The sequence below is a fragment of the Scophthalmus maximus genome, chromosome 19 (assembly GCF_022379125.1).
Source record: "Scophthalmus maximus strain ysfricsl-2021 chromosome 19, ASM2237912v1, whole genome shotgun sequence".
NCBI classification, from domain to species: Eukaryota; Metazoa; Chordata; class Actinopteri; order Pleuronectiformes; family Scophthalmidae; genus Scophthalmus; species Scophthalmus maximus.
The window spans coordinates 14,880,085-14,895,000 of record NC_061533.1 but is presented as its reverse complement, the minus strand read 5'-3'; the positions used below and the strand labels follow the sequence as shown (position 1 = coordinate 14,895,000).

The following is a 14,916-nucleotide window of genomic DNA, read 5'->3' as shown; positions in this document are numbered from 1 at the left end:
TGGAAGTCTCAGGCTGTGTAAGTGTGTGTGTTCATATACAGTATCAGGCAAAGCAAAGTCTGAGTCAAAGACGTTGGTCTTGTACACAGATACTGACACGCACAAAACCTCGCCAGGTGTCATTGGCTCCATCAATGGTGTCCTTGACAATTAACGGGGATCCGATCGATCTCCCCTCCATTACAGACCAGCCTGCCATAACTTGCCAATAATCCACTGAGGAATGTCATGGTTGGGCCCTTTTTAATGACATCTTGCATGGCCACTTGAGCGTCTTGTGGGGAGCAGCGGGCATGCTGTGCTCTGCCACGCTGTAGGGCCCTCCCCTTTCGGCTAACTGCACAGATATGCGTGGGCGACGTGTGACGTATTGTCACACGTATCCTCCATATACGTGACATAACGTGATTGTGCTTGAAAGTGGCAGAGCGTCGTTGCCTGTGAGACGCAGGTTCACTGTGATGTGAGTATTAGTTATTCTTGTGGCTTTACTATCATCGCTGTAGTAGTTACACACGGAACAAGATGACATCAAACACAAAATGACAGTTTTCACACCAAGTGAAAATTAAGGGAAACAGTACTTTCACGACACAATTGCTCCAAGACAAATTTTCTGAGGTACTGTAAATATAGATTGCCCATTTAATATGTGAGCTTGTTGTCCCCTCAGTTTTCCATGAAGCCGACAGATGGAACATCTAGAACCGAGCAAAAGTGAACATTTGGTTAAACCAGAATTGATACTGGTGACACCTTGGTCTAAGTTTTATCCAAACATGCTTTCAAAATCCACATCGGTGCACTCGATAGTCTGCTATAGTAACTACCTTCATTTATAGTATTTAAGCATTGACCAAAGAATCATGAACACTGTTTGAAAAAAACACAAACACAAAAGGAGATTTTCACATAATAACACATTGAATTGAATTGAATTTGAACTTGCCATATTATGATTCGAAATATGTATATTCATATTAGTCTGAAGATATTATTAATATAATGTAATCTTTTCTTTATATATTTTTAATGAATACATATTATCATTATTATTGTCGTCACAATGTGTAATGTGAGCCATTCTCTCAACTGAAAATGATTTTTGTAATACCCCCAACATTTAAGATTTTGTCTGTTACTTATAGAAAAAAATATAAATTGTCATTTGATGGCAGTCAACGTGTACAGTATTGTTCTTATTTTGATACAAAATCTAATTGCAGAAGTTCCAGGACATTTGTTAGAATATGATACAAATGCCAATTTGCACATTTTGTACCTGAATTGTGACTGATAATAATACTTGTAATACCCGGTCCAGTATACTCCATGGTTAAATATCAGTGCTGTGGCAGCAGCAGTGCACAATAAGGCTGTGTACATAAATGCTATTTTTGCACCACAGGTCTAAAGCTGGCTGTCAGCCTGGCTTCCAAGATATCTGTGCTCTGCTGGCTTCTGATTATGCAAATACGATGCATTATAAATAAATTAGTATAATTGCATCTGAAATATGCTTTGAATCGTCCTCAAAGATGAAAGGGTGTAAATAATATATTTCGTGTCACTGCATTATTCATCACCTATTAATTACAAACAGCGTGGCACTCAAGTCTCAAAATGCTTTATGCTATACTCTGTATTTAAGTGGTCCGGATATTATTTCTTATATATTATACACTGTATGTACGTCCACGATATTTTTCATGTTATCATGTACAGTAGGGGTTCAAAAAGGGGAAGGTCCTCAGAAAACATTAAATAAGCATAAATACTATAGACATCCCGCCGCTACAATTAAAATATGGCCATCTTTCGAGTCTTTGTAAGGCGTCGTATTGAGGCCTAGACGCAATTTGAATACGACGAACCATTTGAAAAATATATGCTGTTCGGCAATTAAATTATATGGGCTCTCAGACTAGGGAGCTTGTACCAGTGCATATAGAATAGTGAGCAGTAGCTGCTTCGCTCGCATTAGCATCTGGCCCTTTTATGTAAATTTGATGAGAAAGGACTCATGCATATAAGCCAGGGCCGGGGTGTACTTGCCTAATATCCTTATTAGAGAGGGGCGAATTAAATATTTATTTGGGGGGCTAAGGGTGAGGAAGGGGGGCCAAGTCCTGTGTTGTCGTGAGCACCCGAGGTGGAAGAAGGGGGGAAAAAGAGGGAGGAGGTTGGCTTCCTCTACGAGTGTCTCTCTCTGCCTCAAGGTGCCACCATCTTAAGGCGTTTGGCAGTAGTGAGAGTGTGAGGAGGGTAGACTTAAAATGTCCGCTGGCATAGACACGCGCACGCATACACATTAATGCATACAAATTTGTGTGCGGTATATGGACAAGAGCACGGAGCTCTTGAAGTCAATTATTCTCTTACTGTCAACGGCAGCTATGCATACTGAGCATTTCATTTGCATGTATTAATCCCCGCGATTACTGACACCGCACGAGATCGGCCGGCGCTTTCGTTTTCTGTTGGACACAATTTGTTGGCGAGGAGCGCTAATGGCACCGTGATCATCAGAACTAAGATCTTGTATTTGCTGATGCTCAAATGAATATTTGAGTATTTTTTAAATGTATTTTAGGCCCATTAAATGTTTTTTCTTATTGTGTTTAGTTTGATAAAACATTGTCATGGAGTTACACACAGAGTTTCTATTTGAAAATAATTTCTTACATGTATTTGTGTGGTTATTTGCTGTTTAAAACAGATCATTCTGTTATTATATTTTCATCTACAGCTTGCCACTTAAAGATACCAATTTCATAGAAATATAAGTCCACATACAATATATATAAATCACAAAATACAGTGTATTCTTCATTGTGTTCATCAGTATATTTTTTGCCTTTTATGAACAGTTACTGATAAAGCTTGCTGTTTTTCATTTTGAGTATAGATCATACCTTTCTAAAAACTGTAACCATCAAAAACTGCAATACAAATGCGATAGAGCAAAGAACGGAAGTTGATGGCAGTACAGCCAATTTACGTCAATCATTGCTCTCCACATTACTGCCCGTCACCTCTCATACTCACTGTCACTGTCACATTCACATACTGTAGCTGACCTCTCCTATCCGTTAATTATCATAAATGTGCTTACTCACACACACACAAACACACACACACACACATGCACACACGCACACACACACACACGCACACACGCACATACACACACACACACACACACACACACTCACACACACACACACACACACACACACACACACACACATTGTTCAGTGAGATACAGACACAGTATTAGCATTTCCCTTTCATCCTGAAGTGCTCCTGAGGCATAGCATGAAGAAGAATGCATAGGAAAATTATTCAAGATGAATTATACCACACATCATCCCATTTTTCGTGCCTCAACGACCACCCACACCCACACCCACACATTTATATATATATATGTATATTCACCAGTTAAGGAACGTTTTTTAATCTTAGGTATTTATTGACACAATTGGAGGTTCACTTTACATTGGTCGTTGGTGTGTAAAATTGTTCCTGTCGACATATTGCAGCGTACATATTCATCTGGCAGTCTTTGTGTGCGTCTACGCGAGCCGCGTGTCTCCTTGTATAGTCATAGCCTGTTGTCCTTTTTTTACGTGCATAAAGTATGTATACAGTATCAGCTGTTCTCCCTCCCTACCTCCCACGTTTCCTCTGATGAGTGGTACGGCCCGGCGTGCTGCCAAAGAAGTGAGAATAATTAAACGGCTGCATGTTTGAGCCTGGAGTTGGCTAATGGATTGTTACCGGTAGGAAATGAAACAGGCAGCATGGGGGAGCTGGGTGGCACAGCAGACCTCGCCTTCGGATAATGGAACACTATAAGCCACTGGGGTGGAGAGTAGAAACACCTCTCATAAAGGAAATGCTTTTGTTCTGTGACTACCTCTTTTTGTCATATAGGAAGGTGCAGTTGGTAATGAGTCACATAATGAGAGAAAGGCACAGTCAGACAACATCCCTTGAGTCAGGGTAAATGTAGTTTTTTGTCTTTTTTCCTCGTTTTCGTTTTTGTATAGCTCACTTTTTATTTCTAAATTCTATGACAATAATAATAATAATCCTTGTTGGTGTTGCATATGTTTGTCTTTATGTTTTCTTATATTGCACAGATGTGTGTGTGTGTGTGTGATATATATACTGAACGTCAATTTGCATACAATTTAGCATCCTCTGCATCACTACACCGCTTGAGAGAAACCAGGGTCTGATTCCTGGCACTGTTGTCGCAAGTGTAGCCCACTACCCCCACCCACTCTACACGTGCATGTAGCTAGAAGAAGGGTAGCGTTGGGGAGGGTGGAGCGGAGGAAGAAGATAGAGGAGCAGGAGGGAGATGGGATGAGACAAGCCACACAAGCCGCAAAGGGAACTGGGTGAAGGTGGAGGGGCGGGGCTGTATAGTTACCCTAAACCCTGCCGTAGGGCTAGAAGCACGCACGCACACACACACACACACACACACACACACACTGGTTTGCCACATAACCACAAGACACACTCACAACATGTGGAGAACATTGCAATGGGGAGTACGAGGATATGCTCTGCGTAAACACATCCTAATCGTCTTCATTTGTTCTTCTTATGTTTTTTCTCCGACGTTCATGACTTTCTTCAGGATCCATGCAGGTTTGTAGTTTGTATTTGAAAAAAATAAAAAATAAAAAATTGAGGACTAAATCATAAGAATCTTGCGTGGGTGTATTATTGATTATTGCCGTGCAGTACCCTGACACTGTACAAGTGTGTGTGACTTGAGGTCATCTGATACTGTTGATATTGACATGCCAGAAGAGCCTCACAATGACTTCAAAACACAACAGGAAAGAAATTCCTAAGAAAGAAACTACATGCAGTATTTACTGTACATTCCTGAATTCCACCAATACATGAAAATGCAATGAACTTTATTAAAAGCAAAAAGTAAGAGAAAAAAGGTCAAAGAAGTGGCAGTATTTTTGACAACTGACACGACTTTGTCAAACCTATATCTCCACATGTGGAATGTCACATCTTTTCACGTAGGGTAAAATAATCCATTTTTTAAAAGGTCAACATTAAGCTCTCAGACTGACCATAAACAGCTACAATCCATCAGTTACCTTTGACCCTCAAATGGACTCTTCCTGTGCCCTTGACATTTGACCTGCTCGCCCTCCAGTGAGAGGAGGCAGAGGTCAAGTGGGGCTGGTCTCAACAACACGGCTGCCGAGACTACAACACCAGAGTTAGTCTAGATGACTGATTGGATGATTCAAATGCAGCCTGCTAAGTTAACATTTCAACAACATTTCTATTTAGTATTTTGAACCCCCTACCCCGTGACCTTCAAATGATCTATAAACCAGCCGCTTGTGTGCCATAAAAGTCTCAATGTTTACTTGCTATTCGAGGGAAAGTGTAAAGGTTGAGAAGACATTTGCACAAAGTTATTGCCAATTTGAAATCCCGCGAGTAAAATGCTGCTTTCTTCTTCCGTCATTTAACCGAGCATTTGCTTTTTCCCCCCTTTTCTCTTTAGTGGGAACGTGTTAATTGTGAATTTGCTCAAGAAGAGCGATTCAATATGTATGGGTAAAGGTTACCTCATGGTAAATGTGTGTTTGTCTTCTTTTGCTGCAGTGATGGAGACGGTGGGCTGTGGAGAACCGCAGGCAGCAGGCAGCAGAGGTCAACACGAGATCTCTGGGATTTTGCTCTCAACTGGACTCACATGAGGTGAGCTCGGGTTAATAAGCCAAAATGTGTATGGTGTGTATGTGTGTGCATGCAGCATTGGCCTGTATGGACTACATGTGTAGGCATGTGCAATACCGTGGTAACGTATAGGTTTGGGTTTTTTTGTATCGTCCAACCATCCATTTTTGTATCTGGCAGAAACAACACAAATTTAGCTTGATCGCACCCAAAGGGTACAATCCCCTCATTGTGAATTCACTTTGACCTTTTTTATATTTTGTTTTTATTCCAAGGACAAAACCTTTCAGTGAAACTCGCTTCACACATATTTTATCAGGCTTTGAATCAATGGTGTTTTTATTTAAATTCTTCACCAATCACAATTGTTCTGATTTATTTTCTGAACACAGTAAATACAGCTAAAAGTAATATGTTTACGACATTATTCATGAACATGTCCAATACTTTTTACTGACATTTTTACACAAAGTGTTGAAAAATGTGTCAAAAATTGGTTAAATGTCTTTGTTGGCAGGGGTTTGAGTGAGTGTCCCCCCACCCCCCCTCTGTACCCATCTCTGTTGATGTGTGTGTCTGTTTGCCTGCAGCAAAGTTAGCCCATGTGTGTGTTGGATGAAGGCACAGATGTTAGCATTGGTCCAGGGGACACAGTAAACAGAATAACAGTGGTTTGAAGGGAGCTCAGGCGATGTGATCGTGGGCAATAGCAAATCCCATGACCCATTCTTTGCCCCGTGGTCCATACCAAAGAGAAGAAGCAGAGGGGGAAACAGGGGTTATTGTTCACTGTCCATCATCAGAACCCCCCCACACACACACACACACACACACACGCACACACACACACACGCCAACATTAGCTGCAACCAGGAAGTGATTTAGAAAAATTTCCTCTAGCCATTGAAATCCATCCGGTTACTACGGTACAGTAATTGCCCTCCACCCTGGCGTTGTTTGCATTGCGTGCAGGACATCTCGCTCTATCAATTAGTCCTCCAGACATTATTACACGTGACATCTCATCTGATTGAAGACAGACAAACGTTAATGAGCTGAACATGCTCTCAGGAAATGGATGTCGTATTAGCTGGCGGCAGCGGTAGATTTCCATCTGTGCTTTTCTTTAGTTCAACTTTGACACCATGTCCGGGTGACCTCTTGAGAGGAACCATAACGTGCTGGGATATTAGGTATAGACGCCGTATACTGCTAGCCGCCGTGATTGACGTCTCTCACCGTCAGCAAAAAACTGCACAGTGGCACTTGGTACCTATGCCGTGCCTATGCTCTCGATGGTTAGCGACAGTACCGCTCACAAGCGGTGGCCCTCTCCTGTGACAAACTCGAACCAAATGAAAAAAAAGACCCCGGCGACTCTACATTCACCGTGTCGAGATTTCTCGGAGTTTAAAAGTTTATTTCGTGGTATTGTTAAAATAAGGGTCTGAGGAGGAGGGGCGGTGTGTCAGCGCCCACGGGCCTCAGTGTGTTAGCCTTACTCGTCCTAATTACTCCCAATACTCACACACTGGACTGCTCAGAAGGGCCAATTAGAAGGGCAGGGCAAGTCACTGGGTGGTAAGAGTCAGTGCAGACTATACCACAGAGAGACAGTGTCTGATGGTAATCTCTGCAGTGCAATTCTATAAATGAGTTTTTCTGTATAGAATTGACAATTTCGCCTCCATTTTACACTGCTTCAAATGGAATATCTTATAACTTTAATATTGGTGAACACTTCTGTATTTACTGTATATGCATCGCCCACCATGACATCAGCTGAGCATTTGGGACTTTTGCGACTTTTTCAGGGATCGGTCATGATTGTGTTGACCAGGTCAACCAAAGATGTTGAAGGAGTGAAGTGAAAACCATTTGACCTCTGTGAAAAAAAAGAGAGGAGGTTGTTACCTGAGACGGATTGTGTCACTGAAATAATAGAGTTGGGTAAAGAGCTTTGGATATTGTACACTCTGCTGAACGTTAAAAAGAGTCAAAAGAGAGAGATCCAATGAGGTTATTAAACTCACCGTTAAATTCTGTGAAGAATTGATACATACACAATGATCAGCATAGACAGACCCTACTCAAAGCTGAAAGCCCAGTCCTTAAAGTGTGTCAGGGTCATTAGAGCCATACATATCTGACATTGCATTATTCAGTTAGAATGGTACACTTCTTCATGAGCAACATCCAAACCTCCATCAGCCATTGCCCGTGCACAGAATACGTCAGGGTCAGGGGATTGAAGCTGAAACACGAAGGCGGGACAGCTTTCCATCTCAGCACATACAGATGCACTTTGACAATGTCAGGAAATGTTCCCTATCTCTCTCTCACTCTTTCTATACCTCAGTATCAAACTTTCTGTGGTCATTATTAATAATTTTTCACCCCACACATTTTTGCCTCAGTACCATTTGCTGGATACTAAGATAAGCGCCCACGGAAACGCGCAATGTTTGCTGTACAGTATAGTTTGTTTACAATGCCTCGCCTTATTTCTTATGCTATTCTCATAATCATCTATCAGGCGTGCATATTTTGCGGTACAGCTGCTTGCTATTAGGGCGCCAGCAGGAGTAAGTACTTAGAATGTGGCGCCCGCATTTGTGAACATAAAGCCTCCGGTCTTGTAGGCAGTATGTATCATCAGTGCTAGCCCACAGCGATTAATGAAGTCATCTGCTTGTGTCTGCATGAGTAAGGAGAGTGTTTGTGTGTGTGTGTGCCCAAATGAAACAACAACGGAGAACAAAAGATGCCAGCTAACAGGAAGGCTTTACAGTAAAGGTCCATTTCGAAACATCGAAATTATAATTTCACACAGTTAAAATTACTCACTTAATGCAAAGCCTTAATATTTTATGATCAGGTGATACAATATCAAATAATTATAATGGATGACTCAAACCAAGGAAGAAAAGAAAAGTGAGGGAGAATATAGTACATTATTTATGAGAATATTATGTGAAAGGTTGTTTTTTTTTCCTTTTCTGTGATTTAGTTTTCATCTATTTTTTTCCTCCTATTTCCTATATGTCAAGTAATTCCATATTTCACTCATGGATACAATCCTTTCCCTGTGCTATATATTGCAGATGCTCATGCCTCTTCGTGACAGTACAATATGTCCTTTCCATGGTTGTTCAAAAAATTCCACAGAACTAGAACTCATCTTTTTTTCCCCTCATTCTGATCTACTTCATTATCATGGCTACACTGGGGGATGAGTCTGCTATTTGTGGAATTCTCTTCCTCTCAGTTTATAATTAAAACAGATAAGACAACTCTTTTTTTTTCATTTAATATCCAAGTAGCTTTTTAGGGGGGCTGTGTAATAGCGCTGCGTAGGGAGGGTGTCTTTCGCATCATCATACAGTCAGAACAAAGGATATGCACATCGTAAAATCATGCAAATGAATGCAAATCGCTGGCAGCAAGGAATAGCGAGGTGGCAGGAGGAGAATTTGTATAAGCGGAGGGATTGTGTATACAATACTTGCCGGACAATCTTGCTTCAAGTCGAGGCAGATAACTACAAATATATTGGTTTTGAATCGGATTCTAAATCTTATCTCAAGACTTGGTAGAGTTTTCTCTGCTTATATATCCTGGATATGTCTGTAAAAAAACCACAGTGGCTGAATAATATTTAGCCTTGTATTGTTTCTTGTTTTTCATGGAAATTGTACTTCATATTTTATTTGTTTGTTATTATTTCATGTGATGCAAGTTCATTAAAGAGCCAATCCTAAATCACAGTGAATGCAACTGTGGTGCAGTGGCTGCTAACAACATTGCAGTATGTGTGTGTGTGTGTGTGTGTGTGTGTGAGTGTGTGTGTGTGTGTTTGCATGATGCGATATTTTGACCACACCGCCGCAGAGAAATGCAGAGCAGATATTAGTAACACAACGCTAATGAAAGCCACACCTCTCCTACTTGCCCTCTCAGAACCCCCCCCCCCCCCCCCCCCCCCCCCCCCCCCCACACACACACACTTTCAATATTATATTCAGTTACTGGGGGATTAGATAATGACAGCCCAGGTCGGCCTCAATTTTACTCGATAGCCCTTAAAAAAAAAGAATGTGCTCATATTATTTTCTCTTAAATTTGATTTTGTCCCCGCCATGGACAAAGCACTGTTGTCCATGCGTTATCACAGATGCCTCAGTGAAGACTGTGCAAAAAGATTCACTCGAGTACTTAAAAAGTTAATTGCCACCTTTCATCCTGAATTAGATATCACAATTTCTTCACGCGTTTAAAACGTGCGGGTGAGGTGTAAAATAGGCCAGGGTGTGTTTCATCACAAGTTGAAACTCAAAACTTTCATTCAAATCCTAATTTGTAGATACATTCTAGCATTATGCATTAATATCCTTAAACACAAATTCAATCATTTTTCTAAGCTGGGATTTTTTTTCCCCCATGAAATTTATTCCTGCACTATCACTTCCCTTGAACAAAAATGCTGATATTAATGTGGACGTGGTCAAACAGTATCACATACGAAGGGTCTCATAGACGTACAACAATCAGTAATTTGTCTCGACCTGGATACAAAAACAGACCGTATTTAAATAATGCCGCCCTCTTTCAGACATCACACACACGTACCAGTGGACTAAGTCGCAGACACAATATGGTCGGGGAGAAAAGGGGGAGGGCTCAGACAGACATTCACAATTGTGCATAATGATGTTAGCATTCCTGCATGTCTAATGCGGGGGATATTGAGACAGACACTAGCTGGCCGCGGTCTCGCTGCGTGTTGTGTGTGTTCATGAGCAGAAAGTCTTGCAGTGCATAATGATGTATTAATTGCGGCCTGTTCCCGCTCGTGGTGTTTGGGCTCCTCGCCGAGGTTACCGCCGAGGCCTGTGATGCGATCGTTAATCTTATCAAACATATGCACGATCACACTGAACCTCATTTTCTAGCCTGCTCGCATGAAATTGTAGGCGCACCGGAATCTGTGTAACAGGGACGGCTGTTGTTGTTATTGTAAAAGAAAAAGAAAAAAACGGTGGTCATGATTTCAGAAAATAAATGCTAAATTGAAATGAATGGCATGGCGGCAATTGAAACCACCCCCATCCTCACAAATCAAAATTTTGTATTCAATAGTAGTGTTAATTTCATATACACGCACCACCAAGTGATGATCCAATACTGTTGGATGCTAATGTATACTGATTCAATTTTTTTTGCCTCTTCCTCCCAAACAAAAAAAAGACACAAACAAGGGAGGGGAAGTGGATTGTGCCGGCTTCATAAAAGATGGAAACAAAGAGGTACAGACAGCATACACAGAGAGGGACAGGCAAAAGATGAAGCTCATTTTTTTCTGTGGGCACCCAGTGGCGTCTGCATTGCAGATCGCTGAAATCCCCCTCGAATGCGTCCCTGGGCTTAAGGGGGGTGGGTGGGGGGTTGGGATGGAGGTGGGGTGAACAAGCGATGGGTTTATGCTATCTCTGCCTTGGTACACTTTGTTTTTTTTTCCTTCTCCCCTACCCCCAATGAAATATTTTTTTTTTCTGTCTGCATCAAATGTCAAGTTAATTTCCTGGGTGCTATGAGGGATGTGTCCTCCCCTTCGGTATGTGTGGCAGGGTGGTGGATTGTGGAAGGGAGCTGTGTGTGCCGTTGTGTGTACGTGTGTGTGTGTGTGTGTGTGTGTGCGTCTGTATGGGTGAATGGGGAAAGGGAAAGGGGCATGGCAAGGCAAAGAGAGAGATGAGAGGTGGTGAGTGGGGTGGGGGTGGGGGGTACAGTACAGTAGTCTATAAATTGGCTCCCTCTGAAGAGGTGTGTTGATAGTGCGCGCGCACACACACACACACACACACACACACACACACACGCGTGTTTGCGTCTGGTTGTGTAAGAATATGATCCAATTATGTGTCTGTCCTTATTTGAGCATTCACATCTTCAGTTCTTTTGAAGGTTCATCTAAATTGAATACTAATGGAAAAAAAAATGAAAGAAAGAAGGAAAATACGTACTATATATTATAATAGATGCTCAGTAATTCCGCGCTGTAACAAAAGCAGAGAATCTCGCCAGACTTCCAGCTATTTTCTCAGCGCTGGAGTTAAATATGGAGGTAAATTTGCTCCCGCACGCTCAGCTGCTGTGCTACATTTCCTAGCCACTAACAACAATGTCGAAAGCTCATTGCCAACTGATATCCAGTCTCGTATTATGTTAAACATGCGCGCGTATCGGTCCTCTTTTAACCTTGTTGCTTGGCAATAGCAGTCTTTGTGTCCTTCTGCCTTCCAAGCCCGGGCCATATTTTATTTTATTCTTTATCTATATCTGGTTTTCCTCCATTATCACTGAGTAATTATGTCCCTCTGACATCCTCGTGCCTCATTCTTTTTTCCCTCTCCTTTTTGTATAGTTAATGCAAATGCTCTCTGACTTGCTGTCTCCCTTTTGATGCGTTATTTGTAGCTTTTTAAACAATTGGACTGTGAACTAGAGTTTATACAATATTTGTGTTCAAATGATTGTTTTTCTGTGCCATGTGCACCGTGATTCCCCCCCCCCCCCATGTCTTTATTGCATACTTGTCCGACTGTGCATGTCTGCGCTCTGATAGCCTGCCTGTGTAAACTGTATATTTTGTATCGCAAAGTGTAAAATTCCACATTGCAGAGAAAGGGATTATGCATTTGTCGGTCGTGCTTACACTGATGTATGCTCCTGCCCCACAAATGTCACATCCCATAACCCAGAAAAATTACACCAGTCCCACCTAATTACGCATATTCATGACGCTGTTTTGCATAGTGCTGGTAGCGTACTTCTGTTACAAGCCGCAGAGCTGAGGGATATGGTTGAGTGAAAAGGCCTTCAATCCACTGATTCAGTGCGTCTCCGCCACAAGCATCAGCTTGATAACACTACCTCCATGCCAATTTATTTTATGATCTGAGACCATTATGGAAAGAGAGTTTTCTCTTATTCAGTCATATTGCCACTGCTGGCAGCACGCTCAACCCTCGTGGGGATTAATAAAGAAATTAGCTTTGTCCTAGATTATGAAGGTCATTTCGAAGAAGAAATAAAAGACCAGATTCAAAAAATGATTTTTGAGACTTTGTCACTTATTCTCTTCTCTGTTTATTCTTGTAGTTCTCTTTGTCTTGTGATTCTCCTGGAGGTAAATGTGATCCCGGTGATTGAGAACGAACCATATGCAAATCAGAGGGACACCAGCGGCTAGCAACTGGAAGCAAGGGCAAGAATATTTCAATCCTATTGAAATGCTGACTGCAGAAGACAGAGAGGAGAGGAAGTGTTGGAGAAAGAGCTGGAAGTAAAGGGGAAAAGAGTGGATGAGTTGCATGGGCCTGCTCAGTGGCTTATTGTAGCACTTGTGGAAGAGACTTAATCAGGCTTGGCCCGGCTGTAATGATGGAGAGGGTCCAGGCTGTGCCGCTGCTTGGGTAAACAGCGATTGTTTCAGCCCAGGGTTCCCAAACACGGGCAACAATAGCACCATTGTCCCGCCAGCTCTCATTAAGAGGCGAAACAGAGATGGAGTGAGTGGGCGAAGCGGGGATGGGAGGTGGGTGAAAAAGGGGCAAGAGGGGAGAATGGGGGGGCGTAAACAGAAGAGGTGTGGGGGACAACAGGAGCGGGTGGGAACCTGATCGGAGCAGAGGATGGGGCGGGAGGGGGGAAGTGGAGAAAAAGATTCGGGATGGAGGGAGGTGCTTTTCTGATCCTCATCTTTTTTTTTCCCACACTTGCATTATGTCTTCTTCTCCCACCATCTTGTTGCCATATCCTTCTATCTTCTTAGCCATCGTCCCGCTCTCTCTCCCCTGTCTTTTCCCCCTCTTCCTTTCATCTATACCTCCTGCCCTCATCGTCTTACCAGCCACCTACTCTGTTCCCTCCATCTGTCCTTTGTTCGTCTTCGTTTTTGCATTTGGGATGGTGAGGGATGCTTTGCCTGTCATACCGTCTTTGCATCACCTTTCCCATCCGGTGCAGAGAGAGCGAGAGGCAGAGAGAAGAGATGAAAACAGAGGGCTGGGAGGGGGGGGGACGACGAGAGGAGCAGGGGAGAGAAAAGGGGGCAGGAGCGAGACAAAAAGAGAAGATCGCGCTGCTTCCTGGCTTAATGAACATGGGCGAAGGATGATCACAATAGAATACATTATGCTCTTGTTAGTAGAGGCAATCAATTAGCAGAGAGCACACCAGTGACACACCATCTTTCCCGCTTGGGCACTGGCTCATTCACAGCCCAAACGAATGACCTGAACCCCCACCCCCCCCCCCCCCCCCCCCCCCCCACATACACACACACACACACTCTCCTCGCCGTTTTTTCCCACCCTCAATGCCCAGCGGCTACAAAAGACTTGATTTCATTCCTCAGTGTGAAAGGGGACAGTGCTGAATTTGCATTTCCGCCATATTCACTCCAAGTCAAAGGTCCTGGCTGAGTGTAAAATGTGTCTGTAGGTGTATACATACATACATATATATGTATATATATGTATATATATATATATATATATATATATATATATATATATATAAATTAAAAGGCCACATCAGCTACTGCTACTAAAAAACAATTTGGTGCTGATTGGATTTATGAATTTAAAACTGTCCTCTGACATCACACTGTACCCACTAAAGCTTGGCCCCACAAGATGGAAATCAGACATGACACTATATGTGACTGACCCTGGCAATTGTATACCAAATTGTCACTCAGGTCCCATCAGCAATTCATATAGCGCTTGGGTGAAATTCCATCACCACCATGAACCAACCAGCCCCCCACACCCATCCTATGTTTTCTTCCTCTCTTTTTGTGTCAGCTAGAGGAATTGCGCCTGATAATGGCAGCAATCTATATTGTGAAAGAGGCAAAGAGTAGTTCTGCCTTAACGCAGGCACAAATCACCGCTGTCTGGCTGAGGATTTGGAGAAAGTGTCGGTGATGAGTCGGACACGCTGCTTTCACTGAGGAACTGTGCTGTGATTCCAGGCAGAGGCTTGCAATTGGAGGAAACAAAAGGAAATGAAGGAAATGGGAAGTAAGGGGAAATCTGTATTACAAGTCACTATGTAGTTTTTCTTTTTCTTTTTTCTTTTTCTTGGGTCGGTTCATGCTGCAGGAAGATGGCC

At 42.5% G+C, this 14,916-nt stretch overlaps 1 long non-coding RNA gene across 1 annotated transcript in view; it reads left to right on the top strand.

Annotated features, from left to right (window-relative positions):
• The window catches only part of LOC118313590, a 36,834-nt gene that overhangs the window by 8,387 nt on the left and 13,531 nt on the right, over positions 1-14,916 (top strand). The window contains exon 2 of the long non-coding RNA XR_004794486.2: positions 5,662-5,757. This is a non-coding gene — a long non-coding RNA (uncharacterized LOC118313590). The remainder of the gene's footprint in view (positions 1-5,661; positions 5,758-14,916) is intronic.